Source organism: Oncorhynchus gorbuscha, linkage group LG03 (genome assembly GCF_021184085.1).
Source record: "Oncorhynchus gorbuscha isolate QuinsamMale2020 ecotype Even-year linkage group LG03, OgorEven_v1.0, whole genome shotgun sequence".
NCBI lineage: Eukaryota > Metazoa > Chordata > Actinopteri > Salmoniformes > Salmonidae > Oncorhynchus > Oncorhynchus gorbuscha.
Genome location: NC_060175.1, coordinates 66,309,686 through 66,334,992, shown reverse-complemented (window position 1 = coordinate 66,334,992; position 25,307 = coordinate 66,309,686). Strand labels below are relative to the sequence as shown.

Genomic DNA, 25,307 nt, shown 5'->3' with positions numbered 1-25,307 from the left:
AGAAAGAGGGGACACGCTACACTAACTAAATAAACTATTTTAGATGCACTAGAGTGACTCGGCTAGCAGAGATGAGAGACAGAACGCCTGAAAGCAATTAGCTACGACTAAGCTAGTGTGGCACAGCAGACAGTTAAAGTCCTCTGCCTGCCAGCCTACCTGCCCGCCTGTGTGCGCACGTGTGCGTGCGTGCATTTGCACATGGAATCAAAGTAGCCAGCGAGAGAGAGGGAGGGAGAGGGCTGCTCTCCTAGTTAGCTCATGAAAGCTTGTTAAATCGGCAGACTCGAGACCCCCTCAAACCGTTTGATGTGTAATGAGACAAAGCATTAGCAGTAAAAAAAAAAAATGGGCTCCCCCATCCGCCCTGACGCTCTGCACGCTGGAGCCTAGACCCTCAGTTCCACATCTATTTATACATTCCTTCCCTTCTCTTTCCTTTGGATTCTCTGTCTTTTAACAGGGAGCAGTTTGTGTCATTATGGTAAACAGTCAAAAAGGCTGCATTCCTCTTCTCTGCCTTGCTCGGTCCTTTCTCATGCTCTCAATCTCTCTACCTCCCCATCCCCCCCTCTCCTGCTGTCTCCTCCCTTTCTACCCCTCCCCCTTTCCTTCTCTCTGTGCCTCTCACTCCCTCCCTCCCTCTTGTTCGTTGGGCTACATGCAGCGTGGCACCAATTCCTGGGAGTAGAGAGGGACAGAGAGAGAAAGAGAGAAGCGAGAGGAAGACAGAGGGATGGGGGAGACTAGAAAAGAGCAAAGCCAGAGAGTCAGAGAGTGAGAGAACAGAGAGAGAAATGAGAGAGAAAAGGAATGTGAGGAAGGGACAGCAAAAGAGGAACGCACGCTCCCGATTCAGCGATGGGCGTTCCCTTCCAAGCTCCCGCGGGGTCAAAAGTTTACTGTGGTTTAAATTTCACCTTTCCGCAGCCAATCAGAACACAGCGATAGCTACTGGTGAACTTTGACCCACTCCTAGAACGACTGTATAGATCTGAGGTTCGCCTCTCGATTTCAAAGGTTTTTCCCTCTCTTTTTTTCCACCTATTCTCCACAGCTTTTATTGTTTTTATTTCTTTCCGTGTTTATTTGAACGACCTAGACCATATAGGACAGAACAACAGTGCTGCTGATCTAAGGCAGTGTGTATTTATTCTGATTTCATTATCCCAGTCTTTAGATAAGTGGTGTTCAGAGAGAGAGAGAGAGAGAGAGAGAGAGAGAGAGAGAGAGAGAGAGAGAGAGAGAGAGAGAGAGAGAGAGAGAGAGAGAGAGAGAGAGAGAGAGAGAGAGAGAGGGAGGGGGAGGGAGGGAGGGAGGGGGAGGGAGGGAGGAGAGGGAGGGAGGGTAGAGGGGATCAGAAGCACAAGATCAAAAACCCTTCCTTCTTCTCTCCCCTCCTCACCTCTCTTCTGCCAGAACACATGCCTTGGTATTGACACAGCCCCTGTCTTCATGTTCCACTTGTGGTCGTTGATTTTAAAAAAACACACACACACAACACAACAACTGCAAAGGCACACCCATATCTCTATGTAGAGCAGAGACTGCTGAACGCTGTGTGTGTGTGCGTGTGCGTGTGCGTGTGCGTGTGTGTGTGTGTGTGTGTGTGTGTGTGTGTGTGTGTGTGTGTGTGTGTGTGTGTGTGTGTGTGTGTGTCCCAGCCACATAATAAAAAACAGGCACAAACAACCTGAGGGCCCAGCACTCAAGAGAGTGATTGAAAAAGCTTCTTCCACTTTCCCTAACACACAAGTGGTCATCTCCACCCTGCTATCACAAAAAGACATTCACCTTGCTACAGAGGGTAAATGCAAGAATTTCACGAGACTGTGCCTCAAAACCCAATGTCCCTAACACACAAGTGGTCATCTCCACCCTGCTACCACAAAAAGACATTCACCCTGCTACAGAGGGTAAATGCAAGAATTTCACGAGACTGGGCCTCAAAACCCAATGTCTACCTGGCCCACCAACTCACCCTGGATTTGAACTGCCCCTATGACCAGGTCCACCTGCACAAGGCAGCCGTCCCCACCTTCACCAGGACCCTACAGGAGCAACAGACACCACGAGCAGACCAGCAAGACCCCCTTCCGGACCTGCGAGACCCCCCCCTGCACCTAGAAGACCCACGCCAGGGGGACCTAAACACAGACCACAGCATCACCAGACACAATCCCAACCAGCCTAGACCCCCCCCCCCCCCCAAACAAACCATGGTCACACCCAAAAGTATCCACACACACCTTGACTTTTTCCACGTTTTGTTGTGTTACAGCCTGCATTTAACTTGTAGATTTTGTGTCACTGGCCTACATACAACACCCCATAATAGCAAAGTGTAATTATTATTGTAGACATTTTGAAAAGCTGAAATGTCTTGAGTCAATAAGTATTCAACCCTTCGTTATGGCCTAAATAAGTTCAGGAGTAAACATGTGCTTAACAAGTTACATGATGAGTTGCATGGGCTCACTCTGTGTGCAATAATAGTGTTCTTTTTGAATGACTACCTCATCTCTGTACCCCGCACATCCAGATAATTGTAAGCTCCCTCAGCTGAGCAGTGAATTTCAAACACACAAAGACCAGGGAGGTTTTCCAATGCCTCGCAAAGAAGGGCACATATTGGTAGATGGGCTAAAAAAAAGCAGACATTGAATATCCCTTTGAGCATGGCGAAGTTATTAATTACACTTTGGCTGGTGTATCAATACACCCAGTCACTACAAAGATACAGGTGTCCTCCCCAACTCAGTTGCCGGAGAGGAAGGAAACTGCTCAGGGATTTCACCATGAGGCCAAAGCAGACTTTAAAACAGTTGCAGAGTTTAATGGCTGTGATAGGAGAAAACTGAGGAGAAAACTGAGGATGGATCAACAAAATTGTAGTTACTCCACAATACTAACCTAAATGACAGAGTGAAAAGAAGGAAGCCTGTACAGAATTAAAATATTCCAAAACATGCATCCTGTTTGCAACATGGCACTAAAGTAATACTGCAAGAAATGTGGCAAATTACAAACTTTTTGTCCTGAATACAAAGCATTATGTGTGGGGAAAATCCAACACAACAAAAGACTGAGTACCAGTCTTCATATTTTTAACCATGGTGGTGGCAACATGGGTATGCTTTTCATCGTCAAAGACTAGGGTGTTTTTTTTATGGAATAGAGTTAAACACAGACAAAATCCTAGAGGTAAACCTGGTTCAGTCTTTTTTCCAACAGACACTGGGAGACAAATTCACCTTTCAGCAGGACAATAATCTAAAACACAAGGCCAAATATACACTGGACTTGTTACCAAGATGACATTGAATGTTCCTGAATGGCCTATGTTAGGATTATCTAGCAATGGCCAGAGTATTATTTCTTCATCCTATTCTCAATTCATTTGATGATGTTTTTTCCCCCTGTTCAGAGAAATGAGTCATTTAAGTTGTTAGGTTTATGTCCTATCATACATCTTGACATGACCAGGTTCTGACCACTAGGTGCTGTTCCTACAATTATTATTATTATTTAAAGAACCCCCCCCTCCAAATTCCCCCATATTGGTTTCCTTACCCTGTAAGCAGTTTATGGATACTGTATTTGTTTGTTTAACTGGACATTATTTCAAACGCTAACTTTTTTGCATTTGTGGCACAAATCCAATGCAAGTCAATGGTAACTATATTAGCATGTTCAAGCTTCACATCCAAAGCCTCACATCCATTGGCTCTATAAGAAAGAACAAACAGCAAAAACACCTACATGATCAATTAAAAATCTTAGAATCAGCTTTTAAAGACTGTAGAATCCAATGGGTTCTGGTAATTACATTGAATGAACTACAGGCCAAAATACACACCTTCCCGACCTAAAAGGCCTGTGGTGTTGATGCTATCCTAAATTAAATGATAAAACATAAAGAACACTAATCAAAATTGGCTACATTTAAACATCATCCTCAACTCTGTCATCTTCCCCAATATTTGTAACATATGACTGATCACACCAATCCACAAAAGTAGAACAATTATTAACAGCAGACCTACATTTCCTCAGTAAAATCAATGTCCTCAACAAATGTGAAATTGGCTTTTTTACCAAATTACCATGACAGACCACATATTCATTCTGCAAACCCTAATTGACAAACAAACAAATAAAAATAAAAGCAAAGTCTTCTCATGCTTTGTTGATTTCTAAAAAGCTTTTGACTCAAAAGGCACGAGGGTCAGCTACAGAGGGGCGAAAAAGTATTTAGTCAGCCACCAATTGTGCAAGTTCCACCATAATTTGCAAATAAATTCATTAAAAATCCTACAATGTGATTTTCTGGATGTCTTTTTCTCATTTTGTCTGTCATAGTTGAAGTGTACCTATGATGAAAATTACAGGCCTCTCTCATCTTTTTAAGTAGGAGAACTTGCACAATTGGTGGCTGACTAAATACTTTTTTGCCCCACTGTATATACTGTAGCCTTCTCATTGAGAGAAGATATGCTATGTGCACGCTAGAGGTCGACCGATTATGATTTTTCAACGCCGATACCGATACCGATTATTGGAGGGCCAAAAACCCGATACCGATTAATCGGACGATTTAAAAGAAAATGTATTTGTAATAATGACAATTACAACAATATTGAATGAACACTTATTTTAACTTAATATAATACATCAATTCAAATCAATTTACCTTCAAATAAATAATGAAACATGTTCAATTTGGTTTAAATAATGCAAAAACAGTGTTGGATTAGTAAAAGTGCAATATGTGCCATGTCAAAAACCTAACGTTTGAGTTCCTTGTTCAGAACATGAGAACATATGAAAGTTGGTGGTTCCTTTTAACATGAGACTTCAATATTCCAAGGTAAGAGATTTTAGGTTGTAGTTAATATAGTATTTATAGGACTATTTCTCTCTATACCATTTGTATTTCATATGCCTTTGACTATTGGATGTTTTTATAGGCACTATAGTATTGCCAGTGTAGTATAGCGTTACCCATCGCTCCACAAAAGCCGCGGCCCTTGCAGAGCAAGGGGAATAACTACTCCAAGTCTCAGAGCGAGTGATGTTTGAAACGCTATTTGCGCGCACCCAACTAACTAGCTAGCCATTTCACATCGATTACACCAGCCATTAGGCTGATAGACTTGAAGTCATAAACAGCGCTGTGCTTGCGAAATGCACGAAAGTGCTGTTTGCATGAATGCTTACAAGCCTGCTGCTGCCTATCATCACTCAGTCAGACTGCTCTATCAAATCATAGACTTAATTATAACATAACACACAGAAATACGAGCCTTTGGTCATTAATATGGTCGAATCTGGAAACTATCATTTCGAAAGCAAAACGTTTACTATTTCAGTGAAATACGGAACCGTTCGGTATTTTATCTAACGGGTGGCATCCCTAAGTCTAAATATTCATGTTACATTGCACAACCTTTCAATGTTATGCCATAATTATGTAAAATTCTGGCAAATTAGTTTGCAATGAGCCAGGCTGCCCAAACTGTTGCATATACCCTGACTCTGCGTGCAATGAACGCAAGAGAAGTGACACAATTACACCTGGTTAATATTGCCTGTTGACCTGGATTTCTTTTAGCTAAATATGCAGGTTTAAAAAAATATATACTTCTGTGTATTGATTTTAAGAAAGGCATTGGTGTTTATGGTTAGGTACAGTGGTCCAACGATTGTGCTTTTTTCGCAAATGCGCTTTTGTTAAATCCTCCCCCAGCGTTGCATCGATTATATGCAACGCAGGACATGCTAGATAAACTAGTAATATAATCAACCATGTGTAGTTATAACTAGCGATTATGATTGACTGATTGTTTTTTATAAGATAAGTTTAATGCTAGCTAGCAACTTACCTTGGCTTCTACTGCATTCACGTAACAGGCAGTCTCCTTGTGGAGTGCAACGAGAGGCAGGTGGTTATAGCGTTGGACTAGTTAACTGTAACTGTAAGGTTGCACGATTGGATCCCCCGAGCTGACAAGGTGAGAATCTATCGTTCTGGCCCTGAACAAGGCAGTTAACCCACCGTTCTTAGGCTGTCATTGAAAATAAGAATGTGTTCTTAACCGACTTGCCTAGTTAAATAAAGGTATTAAAAAAATAATAATAATCGGCGCCCAAAAATACCCTAATTAAATCGGTCGACATCTAGTGCACACTACCCACAAAATGAAGTGGAAAATGAGCTGCAATTCCTAACCTCCTGCCGTATATATGACCATATTAGACACATACACTATATATACAAAAGTATATGGACACCCCTTCAAATTAGTGGACAGGTTTAAAGGTATAAAATCAAGCCCACAGCCATGCAATATCCATAGACAAACATTGTCAGTAGAATGGCCTGACTGAAGAGCTCAGAGACTTTCAACGTGGCACCATCATCGGATGACACCTTTCCAACAAGTCAGTTCATCAAATTTCTGCCCTGCTCGAGCTGCCCCGGTCAACTAATCGTCGGAAGCTTCATGAAATGTCCAACAAGCCTAAGCTCACCATGAGCAATGCCAAGCGTCGGCTGGAGTGGTGTAAATGTTGCCGCCATTGGACTCTGGAGCAGTGGAAACGTGTTCTCTGGAGTGATGAATCACGCTTCACCATCTGGCAGTCCGACGGACAAATTTGGGTTTGGCGGATGCCAGGAGAACACTACCTGCCACAATGTATAGTGCCAACTGTAAAGTTTGGTGGAGGAGGAATAATGGTCTGGGGCTGTTTTTCATGGTTCGGGCTAGGCCCCTTTGTTCCAGTGAAGGGAAGTCAACACGACAGCATACAATGACATTCTAGACTATTCTGTGCTTCCAACTTGTGGCAACAGTATGGGGAAGGTCCTGATTTTGGAATGAGATGTTCGACGAGCAGGTGTACACATATGGTCATGTTGTGTATTTCCCTCAGATTACACAGACCCATAAAGAATTCGAAACCAAATCTAATTTTTCCCATATCTGTTATGTGAAATAACCGAGTGCCATCTAGTGTCGCATGGTACACCAAAACGTCTGAACTTTTTCGGTACTAGAACATGAAATACGTTTTGGTACTAGAATTTTTTACTTTTGTAATAATCTCACCCAGTCTACTGACTGACAGGGCAACACGTCTGTCTATCAGAGCAGCCAATGTCCCCATTAGCGCTAGAGCACCGTGCCTGCTCCACTTACTCATTGCTAGCTCTAGCCTGCCATGAGCAAACACTGAACGCACTGGGAGCCTTGGCTGCATCGCCACTTATGCTGCAAATACATTTTTTATTTTTTTTACCATTGACCTGCCACTGGCATTAAACAAAGCCTGCTTGTCCATGTATGCTGATGATTCAACCCTATACACGTCAGCAACCACAGCTAGTGAAGTCACTGCAACCCTAAACAAAGAGTTGCAGTCAGTTTTAGAATGGGTGGCCAGTAATAAACTGGTCCTGAACATCTCTAAAACTAAAGTGCATTGTATTTGGTACAAATCATTCCCGAAGTTCTAGACATCAGCTGAATCTGGTAATGAATGGTGTGGCTGTTGAGCAAGTCGAGGAGACTAAATTACTTGGTTTTTACCTTCGATTGTCAACCGTCATGGCCAAAACATGTCGATTCAACGGTTGTAAAGATGGGGCGAGGTCTGTCCGTGATAAAGGGATGCTCTGCATTCTTTGACACCACACTCCACAAAGAAAGTCCTGCAGGCTCTAGTATCATCTTATCTTGATTATTGTGCAGTCTTTATGGTCAAGTGCTGCAAAGAAGGACCTAGTTAAGCGGCTCCTGGCCCAAAACAGAGCGGCACATTTAGCCTTTCCTTGTAATCAGAGGGCTAATATCAATACTATGCATGCCAGTCTCTCTTGGCTAGGAATTGAGGAAAGACTGACAGCATTGCTTCTTTGTTTTTATTAGAAACAATGAGTTGGAAATTCCAAATGGTTTGCATTGTCAACTTACACACAACACTGACACACACACACCTACCCCACCAGACATGCCATCATGGGTCTTTTCACAGTCCCCAGGTCCAGAACACAAATTCAAGGAAACTTACAGTATTATACAGAGCCATGACTGCATGGAATGTTTTCCACATTTTGTTACGTTACAGCCTTATTCTAATTCTATTCTCTTATACCCCCCTATACACAATAACCCAAAATGACAAAGCAAAAGCAGGTTTTTAGAAATATCATATTTACATAAATATTCAGACCTTTGCTTTGTTGAAGCACCTTTGGCATCGATTACAGCCTCGAGTCTTCTTGGGTATGACACTACATCTGTATTTAGGGAGTTTCTCCCATTATTTTCTGCAGATACTCTCAAGCTCTGTCAGGTTGGGTGGGGAGAGTTGCTGCACAGCTATTTTCAGGTCTCTCCAGAGACATTTGAATGGGTTCAAGTCCGTGCTCTGACTGGGCCACTCAAGGACATTCAGAGACATGTCCCGAAAGCCATTCCTGCATTGTCTTGGCTGTGTGCTTAGGGTCATTCTCCTGTTGGAAGGTGAACCTTCGCCCCAGTCTGAGGTAATGGGCGCTCTGGAGAAGGTTTTCATCAAGGATCTCTCTGTACTTTATTCTGTTCATCATTTGCTCGATCCTGACTAGTCTCCCAATCCCTTCTGCTGAAAAACATCCCCACAGCATGATGCTGGCACCACCATGCTTCACAATAGGGATGGTGCCAGGTTTCCTCCAGACGTGATGCTTGGCATTCAGGCCAAAGAGTTCAATCTTGGTATCATCAGACCAGAGAATCTTGTTTCTCATGGTCTGAGAGTCCTTTAGGTACCTTTTGGCAAACTCCAAGCCAGCTGTCATGTGTTATTGAGGAGTGGCCTCCGTCTTGCCACTCTACCATAAAGGCCTGATTGGTGGAGTGCTGCAGAGATGGTTGTCCTTCTGGAAGGTTCTCCCATCTCCACAGAGGAACTCTGGAGCTCTGTCAGAGTGACCATCGGGTTCTTAGTCAGCTCCCTGACCAAGGCCCTTCTCCCCCGATTGCTCAGTTTGGCCAGAGGGCCATCTCTAGGAAAAGTCCTGGCGTTCCATTTCTTTAGAAGAGAAAGTCAACTGCCACGAAGGATTTTATCGTCGATAGATATGTGAAAAACACCTTGAGGATTGATTCTAAACATCGGTTTGCCATGTTTCTGTTGATATTATGGAGTTAATTTGGGAAGAAGTTCGCGTTTTAATGACTTAATTTTCATTTTTCCCTTACCCAAACGTGATGAAGAATGATGAAGAAAACGGAAAACGGATATTTTTTGTAAAAACGGAACATTTGCTATCTAACTGAGAGTCTCCTCATTGAAAACATCTGAAGTTCTTCAAAGGTAAATTATTTTATTTGAATCCTTTTCTGGTTTTTGTTAAAATGTTGCATGCTGAAAGCCAGGCATAAATCCTATGCGAGGCTATCAATACTGTTACACAAATGCTTGTTTAGCTATGGTTCAAAAGCATATTTTGAAAATCTGAGATGACAGTGTTGTTAACAAAAGGCTAAGCTTGAGATTAAATAGATTAATTTAATTTCATTTGCGATTTTCATGAATAGTTAACGTTGTGTTATGCTAATGAGCTTGCGGATAGATTTACACAATCCTGGATACAGGTTTTTTTCGTAGCTAAACGTGACGCAGAAAACGGACCGATTTGTCAACACAAATAATATTTTTTGTAAAAACGCAACATTTGCTATCTAACTGAGAGTCTCCTCATTGAAAACATCTGAAGTTCTTCAAAGGTAAATTATTTTATTTGAATCCTTTTCTGGTTTTTGTGAAAATGTTGCCTGCTGAATGCTAACGCTAAATGCTACACTAAATGCTACGCTAGCAATCAATACTGTTACACAAATGCTTGTTTTGCAATGGTTGAGAAGCATATTTTGAAAATCTGAGATGACAGTGTTGTTAACAAAAGGCTAAGCTTGAGAGCAAATAGATTAATTTCATTTCATTTGCGATTTTCATGAATAGTTAACGTTGCGTTATGGTAATACGCTTGAGGATGTAGTCACGATACCGGATCCGGGATGGCTCGATGCAAGAAGTTAAGAATGATGGAGGCCACTATGTTATTGGGGACCTTCAATTCTGCAGAAATGTTTTGGTTCCCTTCCCCAGATCTGTGCCTCAACACAACCTGTCTCAGAGCTCTACTCTAATTCCTTCAACCTCATGGCTTGGTTTTTGTTCTGACATGCACTTTCAACTGTGGGACCTTATATAGACAGGTGTGTGTCTCTCCAAATCATGTCCAATCAATTGAATTTACCACATGTGGACTCCAATCAAGTTGTAGAAACATCTCAAGGATGATCAATGGAAACTGGATGGACCTGGGCTCAATTTCAAGTCTCATAGCAAAGGGTCAGAATACTTACGTAAATAAAGTATATGTTTTTTACTTTTAATCAATAGTAAACATCTCTAAAAAACTGTTTTCGCTTTGTCATTAAAGGGTATTGTGTGTAGATTGAAAAAGTAATTTAATCCATGTTAGAATAAGGCTGTAAAGTAACAACATGTGGAAAAATGAAAGGGGTCTGAATACTTTCTGAATGCACTGTGGTGCAAGTGAACAGCAAACCTGTTTTTTTTTTATTAATAAAGCAACACCTCACGGCACAACGCCTCTCCCACATGTGACTTACTTGTTGTGTGTATGTACTGACATGTACAGTGCGTTCAGAAATAATTCATACCCCTTGACTTATTCCACTTTGTGGTGTTACAGCCCAAATTCAAAAACAAATTAAATATACACACAATACCCCATAAGGACAAAGTGAAAACATGTTTTTAGAAATATTTCATTTACGTAAGTATTCAGGAAAGGGGGACACCTCGTCAGTTGTCCAACTAAATGTATTCCATTGAAATGTTTTTTCCACATTTAACCCAAACCCCCTCTGAATCAGAGAGGTGTGGGGGGTCAAATAACAATAGCGAGGCTATATATAGGGGTTAGCGGTACAGAGTCAATGTGCGGGGGCACCGGTTAGTCGAGGTAATATATACTTGTGGGTAGAGTTATTAAGTTGACTTATGCATAGATAATAACAGAGAGTTGCAATGCAAGTAGTCTAGGTAGCCATTTCATTAGATGTTCAGTAGTCTCTGCATGTCTGGCAGACATATCAGTGTGGATGACGGATCACCACCTCAAGCTGAACCTCGGCAAGACGGAGCTGCTCTTCCTCCCGGGGAAGGACTGCCCGTTCCATGATCTCGCCATCACGGTTGACAACTCCATTGTGTCCTCCTCCCAGAGCGCCAAGAACCTTGGTGTGATCCTGGACAACACCCTGTCGTTCTCAACTAACATCAAGGCGGTGGCCCGTTCCTGTAGGTTCATGCTCTACAACATCCGCAGAGTACGACCCTGCCTCACACAGGAAGCGGCGCAGGTCCTAATCCAGGCACTTGTCATCTCCCGTCTGGATTACTGCAACTCGCTGTTGGCTGGGCTCCCTGCCTGTGCCATTAAACCCCTTCAACTCATCCTGAACGCCGCAGCCCGTCTGGTGTTCAACCTTCCCAAGTTCTCTCACGTCACCCCGCTCCTCCGTTCTCTCCACTGGCTTCCAGTTGAAGCTCGCATCCGCTACAAGACCATGGTGCTTGCCTACGGAGCTGTGAGGGGAACGGCACCTCAGTACCTCCAGGCTCTGATCAGGCCCTACACCCAAACAAGGGCACTGCGTTCATCCACCTCTGGCCTGCTCGCCTCCCTACCACTGAGGAAGTACAGCTCCCGCTCAGCCCAGTCAAAACTGTTCGCTGCCCTGGCCCCCCCAATGGTGGAACAAACTCCCTCACGACGCCAGGACAGCGGAGTCAATCACCACCTTCCGGAGACACCTGAAACCCCACCTCTTTAAGGAATACCTAGGATAGGTTAAGTAATCCCTCTCACCCCACCCCCCCCTAAGTTTTAGATGCACTATTGTTAAGTGACTGTCCCACTGGATGTCATAAGGTGAATGCACCAATTTGTAAGTCGCTCTGGATAAGAGCGTCTGCTAAATGACTTAAATGTAATGTAATGTAAATGTCTTGTGACTTGGGGGTAGAAGCTGTTTAGAAGCCTGTTGGACTTAGACTTGGCGCTCCGGTACCGTGCAGTAGTAGAGAGAACAGTCTATGACTAGGGTGGCTGGAGTCTGACAACCCTTTGTAGTGCCCTGCGGTCGGAGGCCGAGCATTTGCAATACCAGGCAGTGATGCAACCATGCTCTCGATGTTGCAGCTGTAGAACCTTTTGAGGATCTGAGGACCCATGCCAAATCTTTTGAGTCTCCTGAGGGGGAATAGGTTGTCATGCCCTCTTCACGACACTATTAAATTAAATACTTTTTGACTGAAGACATTTCAGTTGAATTATTTTTTCATAATTTGAAAAAAAATGAATCAAAAAACATAATTCCACTTCGACGTTATGGGATATTGTGTGCAGTCTAGTGACTAAAAATCTCTATTTAATCCATTTTAAATTCAGGCTATAACAACAAAAGTCAAGGGGTTTGAATAGTTTATGAAGGCACTGTATGTGTAACTGATACATGCACACCCACACACACACGTTATTGTTTTAAATGTAGGTCAATTGTAAAGTCTGTAATGTATTTTTTAGTTATGTGCCGGACACTAGTAAGACTCGCTGTCACCAATGGTGTCGGCTAATGGGGACCCAAATCAAATCAAAATCTAAGTTAACAAACTTGAATAACGCAACATGGCATGCACAGTCGTGGCCAAAAGTTTGGAGAATGACACAAATATTAATTTTCACAAAGTCTGCTGCCTCAGTTTGTATGATGGCAATTTGCATATACTCCAGAATGTTATGAAGAGTAATCAGATGAATTGCAATAAATTGCAAAGTCCCTCTTTGCCATGCAAATTAACTGAATCCCAAAGAAAACATTTCCACTGCATTTCAGTCCTGCCACAAAATGCCAGTTGCCACCATGTCAGTGATTCTCTCGTTAACACAGGTGTGAGTGTTGACGAGGACAAGGCTGAAGATCACTCTGTCATGCTGATTGAGTTCAACTAACAGACTGGAAGCTTCAAAAAGAGGGTGGTGCTTGGAATCATTGTTCTTCCTCTGTCAAACATGGTTACCTGCAAGGAAACACGTGCCGTCATCATTGCTTTGCACAAAAAGGGCTTCACAGGCAAGGATATTGCTGCCAGTAAGATTGCACCTAAATCAACCATTTATCAGATCATCAAGAACTTCAAGGAGAGCGGTTCAATTGTTGTTATGAAGGCTTCAGGGCTAACAAGAAAGTCCAGCAAGCACCAGGACCGTCTCCTAAAGTTGATTCAGCTGTGGAATCAGGGAACCACCAGTACAGAGCTTGCTCAGGAATGGCAGCAGGCAGGTGTGAGTACATCTGCACGCACAGTGAGGCGAAGACCTTTGGAGGATGGCCTGGTGTCAAGAAGGGCAGCAAAGACGCCACTTCTCTCCAAGATAAACATCAGGGACAGACTGATATTCTGCAACAGGTACAGGGATTGGACTGCTGAGGACTAGGGTAAAGTCATTTCCTCTGATGAATCCCCTTTCCGATTGTTTTGGGCATCTGGAAAAAAGCTTGTCCGGAGAAGACAAGGTGAGCGCTACCATCAATCCTGTGTCATGCCAACAGTAAAACATCCTGAGACCATTCATGTGTGGGGTTGCTTCTCAGCCAAGGGAGTGGGCCCATTCACAATTTTGCCTCAGAACACAGCCATGAATAAAGAATGGTACCAACTCATCCTCCGAGAGCAACTTCTCCCAACCATCCAGAAACAGTTTGGTGATGAACAATGCCTTTTTTACAGTATGATGGAGCACCTTGCCATAAGGCAAAAGTAAGTAAGTTAAGTTCCTCGGCATACACATCACGGACAAACTGAATTGGTCCACCCACACAGACAGCGTCGTGAAGAAGGCTCTTCAACCTCAGGAGGCTGAAGAAATTCGGCTTGTCACCAAAAGCACTCACAAACTTCTACAGATGCACAATCGAGAGCATCCTGTCGGGCTGTATCACCGCCTGGTACGGCAACTGCTCCGCCCACAACCGTAAAGCTCTCCAGAGGTACGGTCTGCACAATGCATCACCAGGGGCAAACTACCTGCCCTCCAGGACACCTACACCATGTCACAGGAAGGCCATAAAGATCATCAAGGACAACAACCACCCGAGCCACTGCCTGTTCACCCCGCTATCATCCAGAAGGCGAGGTCAGTACAGGTGCATCAAAGCAGGGGCCGAGAGACTGAAAAACAGCTTCAAGGCCATCAGACTGTTAAACAGCCACCACTAACATTGAGTGGCTGCTGCCAACACACTGACTCAACTCCAGCCACTTTAATAATGGGAATTGATGTAAAAATATATCACTAGTCACTTTAAACAATGCTACTTAATATAATGTTTACATAACCTACATTACTCATCTCATATGTATATACTGTACTCTATACCATCTACTCCATCTTGCTTATGCCGTTCTGTACCATCACTCATTCATGCATCTTTATGTACATATTCTTTATCCCTTTACACCTGTGTGTATAAGGTAGTAGTTTTGGAATTGTTAGGTTAGATTACTCGTTGGTTATTACTGCATTGTCGAAACTAGAAGCACAAGCATTTCGCTACACTCGCATTAACATCTGCTAACCATGTGTATGTGACAAATAAATTTGATTTGATTTGAACTTTGATTTGATTTGATTTAGCATCCAGCTTTATAGGACAACTTAACTTGCTAGCTTACAGCTGAAGCCAACATAAATTCACTACACTAGTAGCTTGTTTGCAAACCATAACGCAAAAGATCTACAAGATCTTCAGTTTCTTGGCAATTTCTAGCATGGAATAGCCTTCATTTCTCAGAACAAGAATAGACTGACGAGTTTCAGAATAAAGTTATTTGTTTCTGGCCATTTTGAGCCTGTACTCGAACCCACAAATGCTGATGCTCCAGATACTCAACTAGTCTAAAGGCCAGCTTTATTGCTTCTTTAAACAGTTCTCAGCTGTGCTGACATAATTGCAAAAGAGTTTTCTAATGATCAATTAGCCTTTTAAAATGATAAACTTGGATTAGCTAACACAACGTGACATTGGAACACAGGAGTGATGGTTGCTGATAATGGGCCTCTGTACATGTATGTAGATATTCCATTAAAAAAATCCGCTGTTTCCACCTACAATAAAAAGTGATTTACAACATTAACAATGTCTACACTGTATTTCTGATCAATATCATGTTATTTTAAAGGACCAAAAAATTGCTTTCCTTAAAAAAAAAAAGGACATTTGTGTGGCCCCAAACTTTTAAACGGTAGTGTATATATTCAAAAATATAAATAAAATGTAATGATATTGAACTCAAAAGACCTGTCTGGAACAAATGCTATTCTGAAGGCTAATTCGCCTTCTTTTTTTGCCGTAGTATCATTTTGGTATTGGGTATCGTGACGGTATCGTGCATTGTGATACTTAACCTGGTATCAAAGTCAAAAGTCGGGTATCGTAACAACACTAATGCCACCACAGCAGCACGATTTGTCACCTGTTGCCACAAGAAAAGGGCAACCAGTGAAGCACATCATTTCCCCCCCATTTTGTACCTCAACTATCAGCACATTATTACAACACTGTACATAGCCATAATATAACATTTGAAATGTTCTTTATGTTCTCTACTCTTTTGAAACTTATAAGAGTGTAATGTCTACTGTTCATTTTTGATTGTTTATGTCGCTTTTGCTTATCATCTATTTCACTTTCATTGACAATGTAAACATATGTTTCCCATGCCAATAAAGTCCTTTGAATTGCCAGAGAGAGAAAAAGACGAGTGGGGGAGGATCAGAAGCACAAGATCAACAACCCCTCCTCCCTCCTCCTCTCTTCTGCCAGAACACATGCCTTGGTATTGACACAGCCCTAGTCTTCATGTTCCACTTGTGGTTGTTGATAGAAAATACATACATAACAACAACGGCAGAGGCACACCCATATCTCTATGCAGAGCAGTGACTGCTGAACAGTGTGTGTGTGTGTGTGTGTGTGTGTGTGTGTGTGTGTGTGTGTGTGTGTGTGTGTGTGTGTGTGTGTGTGTGTGTGTGTGTGTGTGTGTGTGTGTGTGTGTGTGTGTGTGCGTGCGTGCGTGCGTGCGTGCGTGCGTGCGTGCGTGCGTGCGTGCGTGCGTGTGTGTGTGTGTGTGTGAGAGTGAGACAGAGTGAGAGAGGAGAGAGGCTGGCTGCAGTTAGATTATAGCCTCAGTAAAGGAAGGGGAGGGGCAGCTTGGCAAATAGAGGGAGCAGAGCATACAGACAGACAGGGAAGAGTCAAGAAGGCTGGGGCTAAGCAGTACGCCTACAAGCCTCATGAAAGTGGGAATACAGGAGTTGTGTGACTGTGTGTTTAAAGACCATGCTTAGTACTAAGTAGGGTTGAGTGATATTACAATAGCATAGTCTATCGACGATGATTGACTGCCATTGTCGATGGTGATGACATCGTGATTTGACAGACAATGCTTTAACCACAGTAAAGAACGGATTCTCGCAACACACAGCAGGGCAGCACACAAGTGACATTGAGTAATTTGCCTATTCCTATAGCCTATTTCAATAAATATGTGATATAGAATGCAAAAAAGGAATGTAGGTTAGACTATGATGGTAGTTGATGGTATGTTATGTTTTTTAATAATAAAAGGTTCTACATTTGCTTTATGAGTAGTGCGTGGCCCTAGGGTGGCAACACATACATTCTAAGTAATTTCAATGGGTCTTTCTCCATTCTGATTGTTTTAATCTGTTCAATTGAATAAAACATTTTTTTTCACCATTTTCCTCCATTTTCGCATTTCAAGCACTCATTTCAGATCATTTCCACAATGCCACGTTGGCATTGTGGAATGTTGCAATTGCGATTTGACTTCGAATAGTTGTTCTAATTCTATAGTAAGCAATATAATAGTGGGCACTTTGAATACAGTGTTGTTTGACATGACAACAAATTAAAATGCCAGAGTGGAGTTATTGTGACAGGGTAGGAATCAAAGTGTTGATAAGTGTTTCCTGTTGGACCCTATAATCTTTGGCTACATTGAATGTTTTCACTTAGCTACTTCATGTAGCTAACATATTCATGCTTTGTGTATCCCGCTTTGATTTAGATGATACTATTGCAACATGCTGGTTTAGGTCTACACCATCAGACTGTATAGGTAATTAAGTTGGCTCTGACTCAGTACATGTATTAGCTAGCTAGCTAGATAGCTAGCTAGCCAGCTAACTAGCGATTAGCATTAGCGGCTAACAAGATTTAGGCCCAACTTGCTAAGAAATGACAAACTAGCTGTTTACAAATGTATGAAACACAAACTAATAGTGTAATTATATAATGCTACTATTATATAATGCTATATTAAGAAGCAACGTGAAAAGAGCATCCTTGTTATCAACATTGTTGCATTCGCTGAATTGACCATGCAGACTGAATATAAGTGTCTCGTGGTCGAGGAACAATAAATGCGCTCCTTGAGTGACAGGGATAGGTCTGTGTGGAAAGCGGCAGGGGAGAGAGAGAGAGAGAGCAGAGTGGTGACAGCAAAGTGAACTATAAAAATGGATGTTACACAGCGTATCACATTTAACCAAACGTTCAAATACCGTTACAGAAGGTAAAGTAAAAACCCAAACCGGTCCGTGCATCAATTCCTGGTATATCGTAAAATACGGTATACAGCCCAGCCCTAGGCCAGAAAGAGCAGAGAATTTTACCAAAGCAGTGCAAAATCTACAGTCAGAAAATATTTTTGCTCTCCCTCTCGCACCCTCCCCCTGCTCAAACAAGCCCTGCTCAAACATATCAGAGCCAGTTTATCAAGGTCCGGTTGAGCAGCTAATTTCTAAAATGTGGGTTGTTAAGGGGCGGGCTGGAATAAAAGCCTGCACACCCATTAGCTCTCCTGGAAGATAGGTTGACCACCCTTGATGTAAAACATTGTAAAATTACAACCAAAAATGTTTTATGCCTTTTGAAATAATTCACTTATTCAATATTTCAAAGATCAATTGCTTATGTTAGGCTACAAATATATAACTTAAGCAAGCCCACACATTTTCTTCAGGAAATGTACCTCTTCGAGATTAGTCATATTTATTTTAGCTACCTTGGAAGTGTTTACTATGCAGGCTGACTAGCATGTATTGAGTAGCAATGTCCCATACATTGGAAGCCTCATTCGTATGACTCACCGTCACCGTGATTTAACTAAATCCCAACAAATACAATGTCGAAGTGAATCGTTCATTTTGTTTAAAAAATATATATTTTTTAAGAACATCCACTTTGTATGGCCTTATTTGCAAGTGTGGGTGGAAAGTTTTGAATTGCCTACCAAGTTATTAGTCTGTTCTCTGTTCATGACCGTACGAACCATGGAAACGTTTGATCAAAGACAGTACAGTATGAAAATAGGCTGAAACTGCTCCTCCAACAGAAATCCCAGTTCACACTTGTAGGCCGATGTCATGGCGACGTTGGCTAGCTAAACTCATGCGTAGTAACACATCATTGGGTCTAACAGTCAAGTCAAAAGGCTCTCCTTCGGAATATAGTTGTTCTTGACGAAAATAAAAATGCGTCCGTTTTTCACTTTGGATACACTTTACTTGACAACCAGGGTCATAACATGTTATGACACAGTCATAAACGTGTCGCAACAGCTGACAAACTGTCATAATGCTGTCATGACCCATATATTTACACCTGTTGTGACATGCGCTACACAGTGTATTCGAAAATATTCAGACCCCTTGACTTTGTCAACATTTTGTTACGTTACAGCCTTATTCTACAATGGTGTAAAAAAATATTCAGTGTTTTGTTGAAGCACCTTTGGCAGCGATTACAGCCTTGAGTCTTCTTGGATATGACGCTACAAGCTTGGCACAGCTGTATTTGGGGAGTTTCTCCCATTCTTCTCTGCTGATCCTCTCAAGCTCTGTTAGGTTGGATGGGGAACGTCGTGCACAGCTATTTTCAGGTCTCTCCAGAGATGTTTGAATGGGTTCAAGTCCAAGCTCTGGCTGGGCCACTCAAGAACATTCAGAGACTTGTCCCAAAGCCACTCCTGCGTTGTCTTGGCTGTGTGCTTAGGGTCGTTGTTCTGTTGGAAGGTGAACCTTCGCCCGAGTCTCAGGTCCTGAGAGCTCTGGAACAGGTTTTCATCAAAGATCTCTCTGTATTTGGCCGTTCGTCTTTCCCTCGAGCCTGACTAGTCTCCCAGTCCCTGCCTCTTGAAAAACATCCCCACAGCATGATTCTGCCACCCCCATCCTTCGCCATAGGATTGGTGCCAGGTTTCCTCCAGACGTGACACTTGGCATTCAGGCCAAAATAGTTCAATCTTGGTTTCATCAGACCAGAGAATCTTGTTTCTCATGGTATAAGCGTCCTTTTGGTGCCTTTTAGCAAACTCCAAGCGGGCTGTCATGTGCCTTTTACTTAGGAGTGGATTCCGTCTGACCACTCTACCATAAAGGCCTGATTGGTGGAGTGCTGCAGAGATGGTTGTCCTTCTGGAAGCTTCTCCCATCTCCACAGAGGAATTCTGGACCTCTGTCAGAGTGACCATCGGTTTCTTGGTCACCTCTTCTCCCCCGATTGCTCAGTTTGGCCCCGCGGTCAGCTCTAGGAAGACTCTTGGTGGTTCAAAACTTCTTCCATTTAAGAATGATGGAGGCCACTATGTTCTTGGGGACCTTCAATGCTGCAGACATTTTTGGCACCCTTTTCCAGATCATGAATGCGCCATCAGTCTTCCAAGCTTTTGTAGATGAGATTTTCAGGGACCTGCACGGGCAGGGTGTAGTGGTGTATATTGATGACATTTTTATATACTCCGCTACATGCGCCGAGCATGTGTCCCTGGTGCGCAAAGTGCTTGGTTGCCTGTTGGAGCATGACCTGTACGTCAAGGCTGAGAAATGTCTGTTCTTTCAACAGTCCGTCTCCTTCTTAGGTATTGCATTTCCACCTCAGGGGTGGAGATGGAGAGTAACTGCATTGCAGCCATGCGTAATTGGCCGACTCCCACCATGGTAAAGGAGGTGCAGCGATTCTTAGGGTTTGCCAACTACTACCGGAGGTTTATCCGGGGTTTTGGTCAGGTAGCGGCTCCCATTACTTCACTGCCGAAGGGGGGGTCTGGTGCGCTTGTAGTGGACAGGGCTTTTAGTCACCTGAGGGCTTTGTTAACCTCGGCTCCCATGCTGGCCCATCCGGATCCCTCTTTGGCATTCATAGTGGAGGTGGACACGTCCGAGGCTGGGATAGGAGCTGTGCTCTCTCAGCGCTCGGTTACGCCACTGAAGCTGAGTGAAACTATGACGTGGGGGACCAGGAGTTGTTGGCTGTCGTCAAGGCCCCTGAAGGCGTGGAGACATCGACTTGAGGGGGCTAGACACCCTTTTCTCATCTGGACTGACCACCGCAATCTGGAGTACATCCGGGCAGTGAGGAGACTGAACCCTCGTCAGGCAAGGTGGGCCATGTTTTTCATCCGGTTTGTGTTTACCATTTACATTAAGGCAGAAGCATTGTCCCGGCTGTATGACACAGAGGAGCGGCCCATGGATCCCACTCTCATACTCCCCGCCTCTTGTTTGGTGACGCCGGTAGTGTGGGAGCTGGACGCGGACATTGAGCGATGGTCACGTGCAGAGCCCGCTCCCCCTCAGTGTCCAGCTGGGTGTCTGTACGTTCCATCTGCTGTCCGCGATCGGCTGATCTATTGGGCCCACATGTCACCCTCCTCTGGTCATCCTGGGATCGGTCGGACGGTGCGCTGTCTTAGTGGGAAGTACTGGTGGCCCACTTTAGCTAAGGACGTGAGGATTTGTGTTTCCTCCTGCTCGGTGTGCACCCAGTGCAAGGCTCCTAGACACCTGCCCAGAGGTAAGTTACAACCCTTACCCGTTCCACAACGGCCATGGTCACACCTGTCGGTGGATTTCCTAACCGATCTTCCACCTTCACAGGGTAACACCACAATCCTGGTCGTTGTGGATAATTTTTCTAAGTCCTGTCATCTCCTCCCTTTGCCCGGTCTTCCTACGGCCCTACAGACTGAGGAGGCCCTGTTTATACACGTCTTCCGGCATTACGGTGTGCCTGAGAATATAGTGTCTGATCGGGGTCCCCAGTTCACGTCAAGGGTCTGGAAGGCGTTAATGGAACGTCTGGGGGTCTCGGTCAGCCTTACCTCAGGTTTTCACCCCGAGAGTAACGGGCAGGTGGAGAGAGTAAACCAGGATGTGTGTAGGTTTCTGAGGTCTTATTGCCAGGAGCGGCCGGGGGAGTGGGCGGCGTTCGTGCCCTGGGCAGAGATGGCCCAGAACTCGCTCAGCCACTCCTCCACTAACCTTTCCCCCTTTCAGTGTGTATTGGGGTATGAGCCGGTTCTGGCTTCTAGGCATCAGAGTCAGACCGAGGCTCCTACGGTGGACGACTGGTTCCAGTGTGCGGAAGAAACATGGGACCCGCCCGTGTCCACCTTCAGCGCGCCGTACTGTGCCAGAAAGCGCAGACAGTCACCACAGTGAGGCCCCGGTGTTCTCACCGGGGGACAGGGTCTGGCTCTCAATCCGAAACCTGCCCCTCCACCTGCCCTGTCGGAAGCTGGGTCCGCGGTTTGTGGGGCCATTTAACAACCCTAGGAGAGTGAACGAGGTATGTTATAGGCTACAGCTTCCCCCAGATTACCATATTAACCCCTCGTTCCATGGATCTCGCCTCAGGCCGGTGGTGGCTGGCCCGCTCCAGGAGTCTGTGGTACGGGAGGTTCCTTTGCCCCTCTTGGGGGCCCCAACGTACTCCGTTCGTTCCATACTGGATTCGAGACATTGGGCGAGGGGCCTTCAGTACCTCGTGGACTTGGAGGGGTATGGTCCGGAGGAGAGATGCTGGGTTCCAGTGGAGGACGTGTTGGATCCCTCCATGCTGCGGGATTTCCACCGTCTCCATCCGGAGCGCCCTGCGCTTCGCCCTCCAGGTCGTCCCCGAGGTCGGTGCCGACGAGAGCCGTGCGTCGGGGGGATGGGTACTGTCACGACTTCCACCGAAGTCGGTCCCTCTCCTTGTTTGGACTCTTCTAGCCATCACTGATCCTTGTTCGGGATCTTCTAGCCATCACTGATCCATTTTTCATTTTCCATTGGTTTTGTCTCGTCTTCCTTCACACCTGGTTCCAATTCCATCAATTACACGTTGTGTATTTAAACCCTCTGTTTCCCATCACGTCCTTGTCGGGGATTGTTTGTATGTTCTTGTATTATGTATTGGTGTGCGATGGGTTCTTGTACACACTTTTACTGATCTTGTAATTTTGGTTTTGGAGTTTTGTTATTAAGTCTTTTAAACAACTCCATTTATACCAAGTTCGATTCTCCTTCGCCTGACTTCCCTGCCACCAACACACACGCTATTACAACATTTGCTCGCAGGCCAGGTAGACTGGGCCTACATCTATGCATAATCACGTTGCGTCCTTACTCTACATTGTCAGGAGCGCTGCAAACAAAAGACAATGAATAAATGGAATGAGATAAACCAAAAACGTGTTCCTCACAAGTGTAACCTAGGCTGTGCGGTCCGCAACGAACGTGTCCACTCCAACAATGACAACGGTGAAAGACTGGAATAATAATGTATTTCACGCATCAACAGAAACTACTATAAGCAAACAAACATTGTAGATTAGAAATTATGTGAATTAACAGTAAATGTACTATTGGTGATACTGTTGTGCAATTCCACAATGGATTAGTCCCCTGTGACAGGCGTCAATCAGACAGGATGTCCCATGTGCCATATATATATATATATATATCCAATTTGTAAGTCGCTCTGGATAAGAGCGTCTGCTAAATGACTTAAATGTAAATGTAAATATATTTGTGACTGCTTGACCAACAGCCGATCGACCAAACAATCGACCGGTCGACTAAATGGGGTCAGCCCTAATGCAGTGACAGATCTCCTTACAACACCTCTTCTCACCAAGGAGTGCTTTAAAATGGTGCCCCCCCCCCTTTTCACTCTCAGTAGCCTCTTTTTTTTATTTTCTCTCACTTTTCTCCTCATTACAGGATAGCCTTTGCCCTGCTCTGGTGTCAGGGAGAGTGTCTGTGGGTTGTTTTTGTTCCAGCCTCGAGTTTAGGAGAGAAGGAAGGAGGGGGGGTGGGGTGAAACGGTGTTGTCAGTCCGAGCAGATACAAATGTAAGTGTGTAAAGGTACGTGTGTGTGTGTGTGAGAGTGAGTGAGTGTGTTGCCATTGCTACTCGCCCTACAAACCCACACTTACAAAGTCCCTTGACCACTGCCAGTTGCCCACTATCCTGTGAGGTCAAACTTCCTGCCCAATGCAGCAGATGCAGTGTGGGCATCTGTGCAGAATGGTGTGTTGGTATGCGTGTGTGTTGCCAGTCCAGACAGAGAGTAATGAGAAACACACACACACGCACATAGAAAACGATGACATACTTAACCCCACAAACATACCCAGAATGACAACCAAATAAAAGGTGTGCTATTGAAACAGTTATTTGATCTTTACCTGATATGAACATGTAATATCGCCAAACAGGAAGGGTGCAAGCACACACACACACACACACACACACACACACACACACACACACACACACACACACACACACACACACACACACACACACACACACACACACACACACACACACACACACACACACACACACACACACACACACACACACACACCTCAAACGACCAGAATAAAGGGGTGTTTTCCAAAAGGCCTGTTTGAAAATGCAATAATTGAATGTGAAATGGATCACCCATTCTTCCTGTTCCTTCGAACTTCAGACTCCAAGCCCATTACCGAAAACCAACAGCTCCTTCTCTACTTTCCTTCCCCATCAACCTCTCCGTCAACCTCCCCGTCGAGCTCCATGTCAAAATCTGTCCATTAAGTAGAAAAACGTACAGAATAGAATGACAGTTCTATGCAGCCTATTTCTACAGTCAGAGCTAGAGGTCGACCGATTAATCGGAATGGCCGAATAATTAGGGCTGATTTCAAGTTTTCATAACAAACGGAAATCTGTATTTTTTTAAATAGTTTTTTTATACCTTTATTTAACTAGGCAAGTCAGTTAAAGAACAAATTCTTATTTTCAATGATGGCCTAGGAACAGTGGGTTAACTGCCTTGTTCAGGGGCAGAATGACAGATTTTCACCTTGTCAGCTCGGGGGATCCAATCTTGCATCATTACAGTTAACTAGTCCAATGCAATAACAACCTGCCTCTCTCTCATTGCACTCCACAAGAAGAGTGCCTGTTACGCGAATGCAGTAAAAAGCCAAGTTAAGTTGCTAGCTAGCATTAAACTTATCTTATAAAAAACAATCAATCATAATCACTAGTTAACTACACATGGTTGATGATATTACTAGATATTATCTAGCGTGTCCTGCATTGCATATCATCTGACTGAGCATACAAGCATACTAGTATCTAAGTATCTGACTGAGCGGTGGTAAGCAGAAGCAGGCGCGTAAACATTCATTCAAACAGCACTTTTGTGCGTTTTGCCAGCAGCTCTTCGTTGTGCGTCAAGCATTGCGCTGTTTATGACTTCAAGCCTATCAACTCCCGAGATGAGGCTGTTATAAACGAAGTGAAATGGCTAGCTAGTTAGCGCACTAATAGCATTTCAAACATCACTCGCTCTGAGCCTTCGAGTAGTTGTTCCCCTTGCGCTGCATGGGTAATGATGCTTCGATGGTGGCTGTTGTCGTTGTGTTGCTGGTTCGAGCCTAGGGAGGAGCGAGGAGAGGGACGGAAGCTATACTGTTACACTGGCAATACTAAAGTGCCTATAAGAACATCTAATAGTCAAAGGTTAATGAAATACAAATGGTATAGTCCAATAATTCCTACAATAACTACAACCTAAAACTTCTTACCTGGGAATATTGAAGATGTTAAAAGGAACCACCAGCTTTCATATGTTCTCATGTTCTGAGCAAGGAACTGAAACGTTAGCTTTTTTACATGGCACATATTGCACTTTTACTTTCTTCTCCAACACTTGGTTTTGCATTATTTAAACCAAATTGAACATGTTTATTATTTATTTGAGGCTAAATTCATTTTATTGATGTATTATATTAAGTTAAAATAAGTGTT

General features: G+C 43.8%; 1 protein-coding gene across 5 annotated transcripts in view; it reads right to left on the bottom strand.

Moving 5' to 3' along the window:
• LOC124031720 (nuclear receptor coactivator 3-like) overlaps nucleotides 1-25,307 on the bottom strand; it is a 124,030-nt gene that overhangs the window by 73,906 nt on the left and 24,817 nt on the right. The window contains exon 1 of one of the 5 annotated variants that reach the window (XM_046343320.1): nucleotides 23,952-23,973. The exons of the other annotated variants lie outside the window; for them this stretch is intronic. The gene's annotated coding sequence lies outside the window, so the exon portion shown is untranslated. Of the gene's footprint in view, nucleotides 1-23,951; nucleotides 23,974-25,307 lie in introns of those variants that run through there. 5 annotated transcript variants of the gene reach the window in all.